The sequence below is a fragment of the Moschus berezovskii genome, chromosome 16 (genome assembly GCF_049115385.1).
Source record: "Moschus berezovskii isolate FMDL1 chromosome 16, NW_MosBer_1.0, whole genome shotgun sequence".
NCBI classification, from domain to species: Eukaryota; Metazoa; Chordata; class Mammalia; order Artiodactyla; family Moschidae; genus Moschus; species Moschus berezovskii.
In genome coordinates this window covers 16,727,781-16,737,246 of record NC_142475.1, presented here as the reverse complement: position 1 = coordinate 16,737,246, position 9,466 = coordinate 16,727,781, and the positions used below count along the sequence as shown (strand labels likewise).

Below are 9,466 nucleotides of genomic sequence, written 5' to 3'. Positions count from 1 at the left end.
AATTACCTGGAAAATCTCTCCTCCTTAGAACATATGTATTCTTCTACAAATGCTCACGTATTGCTTTTTTTTCTCCAGAGCTCCAGATATGTTTCTGATGAGCAGTCAAGTTTAAAAACAAACAAACAAACAAACAAACAAAAACAGCTATATGATGATCTTTTATCTAGTTTGTTTCACTTTTTCTGTTTCATATTCAGTGTTCCCATTTCATTTAGTTTAAGTTCTCCAATTTCCCCATCTATTTTTGTTGTTGTTCTTTCTCAAGCCTTTATCAAGTGTAGTACAAAAACTTATATATGTAAAAAAAAACTTATATATAAATATGTACAATATATATATTTCAGAAAACTTACAAATGTTTGTCTAACTAAAAACATTATGACATTTTGATTCCACTTGTTTGATTTAGTATAAACAGAATGCTAGATTTCAAACTAAAAAACAGATATGCAACAAGCAACAAAGGTTTACTCTATAGCATAGGCAACTACAGGCAGTATCTTGTAATAAACTATGATGGAAAATCATTTCAAAAATAATATATTTGCATTTGAATAACTGAATCACCTTGCTGAGCACCTGAAACACTGTAAGTCAACTATACTTCAATAAAATATATATATATATTTTAAAAATAAATAAAATATATTAAAAAAAGCATGTATTCTTTTACCCTGCATTACTGATTATAACAAAATCTTATTTTAAGGATAACTGACAATGATTTTATAAAATCAGTTTTTTAAACTCTAACCTACTAACTGCTTGTTTACTGTTATCTACTCTTCCTTCCCTCTTCCCTCTCCATTCAGTGACTGCTCGTAACCATATCAGAAAGTTTCAGGCCCATCAATTTCCCTTTTAACCAGAGACAGTTCACCAAACTCTGCCTGCTGGTGCTGCTGCTGCTGCTAAGTCACTTCAGTCGTGTCCGACTCTGTTTGACCCCATAGACGGAAGCCCACCAGGCTCCCCCTTCCCTGGGATTCTCCAGGCAAGAACACTGGAGTGGGTTGCCATTTCCTGCCTTTCATCAATTACAACTCATAACTTGAGAAAATTACCAGTCATGTCTGACTCTTTGCGACCCCATGGACTGTACCTCACCAGGGTCCTCTGTCTATGGGATTTCCAGGGAAAGAATAGTGGAGTGGTTTGCCATTTCCTATTCCAGAGAATCTTCTCGACCTAGGGATTAAATCCACCTCTTCTGCATTCCATGAAGTGGCAGGTGAATTCTTTCACCACTGAGCCACCTGGGAGTCCCTGGAAGTAAACTTAAGCATGTCTAATAATCATAAATAATGCTTGAATGAAAAATAAAATAAACTATTTGGAAATGACGGTAAAACAATAAAAAGCAACACTGTTATCAACCTCTAATGTCCCTGAAATGCCAGTGATTATCTTTAAATGTCTCTCTAAAAGTATCTTTTTAGTATTCTACTTGCATAAATCTGCTTTTACCTGAAACAGAATAATTATAGATGTGAAGATTTTTTATTTATTCTTCCATTAAAGTACTACTTTTAGAGCACTCATTTCTACTCAGTTCAGTTCAGTTTAGTCGCTCAGTCGTGTCCGACTCTTTGTGACCCCATGAATCGCAGCACGCCAGGCCTCCCTGTCCATCACCAACTCCCGGAGTTCACTCAAACTCACCTCCCATCGAGCTGGTGATGCCATCCAGCCATCTCAATTTCTGTTGTCCCCTTCTCCTCCTGCCCCCAATCCCTCCCAGCATCAGAGTCTTTTCCAATGAGTCAGCTCTTTGCATCAGGTGGCCAAAGTATTGGAGTTTCAGCTTCAGCATCAGTCCTTCCAATGAACACCCAGGACTGAGCTCCTTTAGGACAGACTGGTCGGATCTCCTTGCAGACCAAGGGACTCTCAAGAGTCTTCTCCAGCACCACAGTTCAAAAGCATCAATTCTTCAGCGCTCAGCTTTCTTCACAGTCCAACTCTCACATACATACATGACCATGGGAAAAACCATAACCTTGACTAGATGGACCTTTGTTGGCAAAGTAATATCTCTGCTTTTTAATATGCTATCTAAGTTGGTCATAACTTTCCTTCCAAGGAGTAAGTGTCTTTTAATTTCATGGCTGCAGTCACCATCTGCAGTAATTTTGGAGCCCAGAAAAATAAAGTCTGACACTGTTTCCCCTGGTTCCCCATCTATTTTCCATGAAGTGATGGGACCGGATGCCATGATCTTAGTTTTCTGAATGTTGAGCTTTAAGCCAACTTTTTCACTCTCCTCTTTCACTTTCATCAAGAGGCTTTTGAGTTCCTCTTCACTTTCTGCCATAAGGGTGGTGTCATCTGCATATCTGAGGTGATTGATATTTCTCCCGGCAATCTTGATTCCAGCTTGTGCTTCTTCCAGCCCAGCGTTTCTCTACTAGTTTTCACTAAAAAAGAGTATTTCAACTTCACTGTGAGTTTAAGAAGAAATTTACTGAGTTGGCCTTGAATTTTAACTATGACAATTCTTTGATCTTATGAGTTCAAATATTCACATGTGATTCAATTATCCTAACCATTCAAATATCCAAAGAGCTAATTCATAAGTGCGACTTAAATCAAATTTCACTGAAGTGTTTTTGTGTAGAATGATCCCAGATAGCTGAATAGGAAGACACTTTATAAATACAAAACAAGTTGAAGGAAAAATAAAATTATTTTAAACATTTTAATCACAAGACTGAAACCATTTAAGGAGAAATGGAAATTATGCCTTCTTAAAATCCGTTACTTTATTCAGTTATACATTAACACCCCCAAAGTATCTATAAAAACTAAGCTGTAAACTCTGGATTTTAGGACACACGTGTTGTTTTCAAAGTGAAATTCTATTTAAATATCAAAGATTATATATGAATTAATGTGCAAGAATGCATATTTGTGAGAAAGATAACCATAATAATCCATAAAACAGTTGAAAATAAGCTTTTTACAAAAGAAATATTCAAGCATACCATTTGCAGAAAATACCAAATACTCTTCCTATGAATGTAAATATTAATGGGAAATGATTCACAATCCCATAAACACTGATAATCATTATTAAAATTAATTTTTCTAATATATGTAAATATATATGTATATACATATGTTAAGAGAAATTTTTAAAAACCCAAATTTTATTATATGTAGGTTTAACATTTTTCCACATAAGCTTTTATTACCATTTTTCTATGATATACATTTTCTATTGCTTGATTTCAAAGATGATCTTCTTTAAATTTATCTGTATAATTTCCCTACTACTGGACAACAAGGAAAATTTGTGATTATTATAAGTAAGTTGATATGATGACGCTTACATTTTAAATACAAATCTTTAAGTGCATCTGGGATTACTCCTTTAATGATATAGTCTTTAAAGTAGAATTATGACTGATGACCACTTATAACGCTCTTAATAAGTTTTGCTAAATTGATTTCTGGAGAGTTTGCACAAATTAATAATCGCACCACATTTTCATTTAAGTACTCGCCATCTTCCTGAGATGCATTTTTTATTTTCTGTATTGCTATTTATCTATAACTGAGTTCTGCACAACTCTGTCTACTACATTCTTACAAATACTTTCACAGTATTTCAGAATTCCACCTCTTCAGTGGAAAGTATCAGATAAGATCTAATTTTCACATTTGAAGAAAGGCTTCTTATAATTTAGATAACACTGTATAAAACATTTAATTCTCAAAGAAAATATACAATTATCCACTGAAATAAAAATGACATAATCAAGCAAAGGTTATTTCTGTGAGGTTCAACAACTCCTCTTGTGTGTGTGTGTGAAATAATCTTTCTCAATGTGTGTGTGTGTGTGTGTGTGTGTGTGAAATAATCTTTCTCAATACTTAAAGCAGTATGAGATAGAAGGTATTCAAATGTTTGTTGTATGAACACTTTCACCAGGAAAGCCTTTTAATAAGTGAAAAAACATTATTTACTTTAAAACCAGGTCAGAATATCTTATATATTAACAAAATAAATAAACATAAGGCCTTTTTGCAGTTGCAGATACTGACAAAGCACCTGGCTGAAGGGAACTTAATATGACAAGATTTCAAAAGTTAAATTCAACTTAAGGTCTACAGAACTAGCCCAGAATTCTTCAACAATCAATGTATCCTTTGATGAGAGGAAACTGTTAACTTCATCACTGCCCTCTGCCGGTGGTATGATTTTCCTTTTTCTTCCATGTACTGAAGATCTGCTTCACAAAATTACTTCTGACCTGCCTCTATATTTAAACCGTCTCAGCTAAAACTAGCCTAGTCATCTGGAATTCCATAAGGCTTATAGGTAAAAAAAAATCTGTTTCAGTGAAGAGCTCTGCATTGTTCAGAGCACCTTCAGAGGTTTTCTGAGTCTGATTCTAGAGGGACTCTGTACCTATCATTACCTTTGAGTTCTCCTACAAATCTCTAAATGGTAGAGAACCGATAGCAATACAAAAGAATTATTCACTACAGATGCAAATAAATTCTGTCAGGTAGAAATACAAATGACCTCCGTTCCTCACTGCAGAAGGAGCCTGTTTTGTGTCCATTTCCAAATTTATTACAGTATTACTGATCTAGAAACGTCTTTTTTTAAACTCTCCTTTGATCTAGTTGTAACACCTGCCTGGTTCTCTCATTGACAATTATGTTAATAAATAATCTTTAAAATTCATTCATTTTATACCTATATGAGATAATAATCTTTAACATTTGTCCATTTTATATCTATCTACATATATGAGAGAGACAAGATTTCACTTTTAAAAACATTCTTTAACAGGCTAAAGCCGGACTACATTTTCCCCCCAGAGATCAATTTAGAAATAAAATGATGTGGGCCTGTAGACAAAAAGGCTATATCAAAAGGCAAAAATCATTTCTTTAGGACAAGCCTGTATTTACCAAATACTTATCATGTACTTGTTCTGACCAGTTTCATGCAGAAAGAATCCTATAAAGAGTTATGACTGCCCTGTGATATGGTCAAAGTGCCCTGGTGCTGCTTGCTGCTGCTGCTGCTGCTGCTGCTAAGTCACTTCAGTCGTGTCCGACTCTGTGTGACCCCATAGACGGCAGCCCACCAGGCTCCCCCGTCCCTGGGATTCTCCAGGCAAGAACACTGGAGTGGGTTGCCATTTCCTTCTCCAAGGGGGTTATTAACTGGGAAGGGAGAAGAGAGAGAGAGAAGAAAGAGGAGGAGAAGTAAGGACAGAAGTTAGAAGAAGGTGAAATTAAAACAAAACAATCTCAGCAAAGTGCTTAAATTCTTAAACATTAATGGACAACTAACTTTCATTTATTTACAAAATGAATTAACTGCGTAAGGATGATTGCTGTGAATACTGTGTTGACAGAACAGATGCAAAATTATCTCTGGAATCAACTTTCTTCTAGAAAGGATACAACAATTGGGGGAAGAAGCAAGTAGCAAAAACTGATAGGAAATTTACTCCTGTTTTGTAAATCAACTCCTAGTGGTTCACTAAGGCTTCCATGTCTCATTTGACCAGTATGACAGCTACTACACAGCTAATTTCAAAATCTAAACAGAAAATGTAAAAATAAAAACTCGTTTTGAAGAAGACATCATTATCTAAAATATAAAAACAAACTGAATGATGTTAGCTTTTTGATCCATTAAAAATACAAAACATTATATATTTTATGCTGAAGTTCATTTAAAGCTCATTACAATGTAAAATACTTCTTATATAATAATTTGTTATTTACAAATGAAGCTATCACTTACTCAGAATACCAGTTTCTTTTTACTACACAAGCAGTAAAAAGATACAAACTTTTGAATTTGTGCTATAAATAAGGAAAACAACTGGTTACCCAAAAGGCTCAAGAGATTCCTTGCATTGGCTTTCTTCCAGAATATGGGAGCTTTCAAAGAAGCAAGCAAAGTAATTTCCTGTTCCAATGAACTGTTTCTGACTCCTACCATTATGCCATCCAGCAGACATTTCAATCTGGAAGAAGGTAGAATCCTGGGACTAGGTAAAGCATTTGCTCGAAGCTTCAGAAACACAGGTTTACACAGTTAACTTGGAGGAAAATTTAAAGTGGACAGGGATCAGCTGACATACAGAGAACATGATAGGAAAGAAAAGGATTCAAGAGAAAAACCATGAGCCTTCAATAAAAATAGTGATTAACAAAGATTACTACTTTGGACAGAATACTCTAAGTTAATACTTAGAGTTTGCATTATGTTTTACAACTACAATGGACTTGAAAACAGAGTGTGTAATTTAATGTATATAACAATCCTAACAATCAGATAAAAATACATTCATTTTACAGATGAGAAACCAATACTCAGGAGTTTAACTTGCTCAAAGTAATGTAGTTTACAATGGGTAAAGCTGCACTCAAAATATAAGCTGTTTTAGTAAGTCATTCATTCATTTGTTCATTGATTTAGTCTTGGTGTTTATATGCCTATTTCCTCAATATATCATAAATTTCCTTACAGTAGAGATTTTCATGCACCATTTTATTTCTATACTCAGAAAACTTTCAAAAAATTTGTTGAAATAGTGAATAATTTTACTTTAAAAAATAAAACATAAAATATGAGAATAGCAAAGAAATATGGGAGAGCTTTCCTTAGCTAAAGATGAATCAACCATAAGACAAACTTCATGATTTGAAAAAGAAAAAAAAGTTTTAAATGTATATCTGCCTTAATACAATAAACGTATGCTTTATATATGTGCAAAATTCCCTTCATTACTATGCTAGATAGAATTTTCTTTTTCTTATACTTAAAACCTTTGGGCTGTGTTAATATAAAATGTTTTCTAAACTTTTGCCCCAAAAGTTATAATGAAAACACATTTGGCAAAAATTTTACCAAACCTTTCATTGTATATGTGTGCATATCTGTGTATCTGTCTAAATGGAAAAGAAAAAAAAAAGCATAATCCTTAGCAGGATAAAAAATTATCTGTGCTACAAATGCAACATTCTCAAAAGGCTATGTCCTGGTAACTATCATAATCCTTTAGAAATTGTTTATATTCTGATTGAAAATCACTGTGCTCCTATATTCCCACAAATAGTTCATATGGTAAAGAAATCAGTAAACTTACTTTTATGCGTAACATCTTTAACATTTGCTCCCTTTTCTGTGCTTGTGATTAAATGTAACATTTTGAAATCCCAAAGTTCTGAGAAAAACATAAATCCTTGTCTCACAGCTGCTGTTTGACTCTGGAAACACATGCATTTTCTTTTCAAGCATCTACCATCAAAACTCCCAAAGGGCTTGGACTGGAGAACACCTGCATCTCTTCATTTAGTTCCAATAACAGAGCCTAAACTCCAAAATTACAAAAATAGACGCTCTGTTCAGCTGTAGTTACATTTTGCCCCTAATTCCCGTGAACAAAAATGCTAGGAGCATGAAATCATTCAGGCAAGCTCTGTCATCAAGGGGATAAGATTTTTTGCACCAGAAGCCCAGTGGGAACATGATAGAAAACTGGCAGCAATCACAGATAAAGTACATAGTAAAGTCCTCGGGGAGCAGAGAGGAAATGTAACAAGATAGATGGGTATAATTTTTACACATTTATGCCCAAACCACAAATGTGAATTGTCTTTAATTGCTACAATATATAAGCATTCTGACTCATGTATCCTGTCAAAAATGCTAAAAACATAAGTTCAAAGCAATTTACTTAATTCTACATTATGAGAAGAATTTTTTTGAACAACAACAACAAAAATTTACAATCCAAAATATACTGTCTTCATTTTGAAGATTACTTAACAATGAGTATCCTAACCAACCAACTAAAAACGGTGAAAGGAGAGTGTGTGTGTTTGCTGGTATATTTTAATCAGGGAAGAAAACTATCTCTCCAATTTAAATATGAGTTTCCAGAGAACAGAACTGTGACCGTCCTTCCAAAGAACTACAATCAAAAGTACATATTTTATGAGTAAAATAGAAAATAACTTTTAATACAGACCAATCTAGTAAAGTTAAAACAATTTCTGAAACTGATCAAAACCAGGGAATAGAAAGTTCAGCTTAAACTCTTATAAATTAAATGACATTTTAAGAGGTACAGTTGTTTTAAATGATTTTTATATATCCTCAAAGTCATTTATTTTTCTAGTATTAGAAATAGTTGTTTTGAGTTTTATATGTCAAAAGCAAATATAGCATGTTCATCTTACTTGCACAAGTAACTACAGCCTGATTTTAAAAGATTATAATCTTCCTTAATGGTGAAAAAAATCAATCAGATGAAATTTTCTAGGAATAAATGTAACATTCTGCATGTAAATTCATAAATTTATTAAGACTACAAAATGCAGAACAGTGTCTTAACAGTAGCTTGTGTGAAAAACTTTAATTTCCAGTGGCACAAAAGTTCAAGACAAATAGTAACTGATTAGAAGTTCATTATATATACCTGGAAAATACACGATAATTTGTACTATGTGAAGGATTGTATTAAATTTTAAAAGAGACTTTTTCAAACATGTCATGGAAGTATGAAGGCAAATCACATGGGAAGTGACTAAAATAAATTTATTGTTTATCCTGGACTACTCAGTTTAAAAAAAAAAAAAACTTTTGTGGAACATCTACCACATGCAGGTGAGAAAGAAGGTGCAATTAACCTAGTGCTAAAATTTTCACCATTAAGAGGTAAGTAGTTCCATTAACTGGAGAAGGAAATGGAAACCCACTCCAGTACTCTTGCCTGGAAAATCCCATGAACGAAGAAGCCTGGTAGGCTACAGTCCATGGGGTTGCTAAAAGTCGGACACGACTGAGTGACTTCACTTTCACTTTCATGCACTGGAGAAGAAAATGGCAACCCACTCCAGGGTTCTTGCCTGGAGAATCCCAGGGACGGGGGAGCCTGGTGGGCTGCCATCTATGGGGTTGCACAGAGTCGGACACGACTGAAGTGACTTAGTAGCAGCAGCGGTGACATTAACTGAAATTCAAAGATGGAGTATCAGGTGGGATGAGGGAAACTACACTGAGTTTTGCTTTAAACATGTTCAATTCAGTTCAGTCGCTCAGTCGTATCCGACTCTCCACGACCCCATGTTAGGCAACAGTAAAATATCCATCGGGCAATGGTCAAGAGGTGGTTAAAATTTGGAGGCTGGCTCTCAAGAGAAAATAAATGGACACAGATACATACATACAGTTGATAAACACACACACACACACATACATACACACTGTTGGTTAAATCTAATAAACAGAAGAGGACTGGTCACACTATCAGAAACAACATATACTTAAGATACAAAGGAAAGAAACACATTTGAGGAAGGAAATGAAGACGGTTCAATAAGAAGAACCAACAGACTATACTGTGCTAGTGTCAAGAATTGTGAGCTATAATGAATGATGTAGAAGACAGGAGACTCCTGAGTCAGACAAAGGACTATATCA

The 9,466-nt window shown here is 34.4% G+C and overlaps 1 protein-coding gene across 7 annotated transcripts in view; it reads right to left on the bottom strand.

The window, feature by feature from the left end:
* The window catches only part of VPS13B (vacuolar protein sorting 13 homolog B), a 767,155-nt gene that overhangs the window by 536,701 nt on the left and 220,988 nt on the right, over nt 1-9,466 (bottom strand). The gene's annotated exons all lie outside the window — the stretch shown is intronic.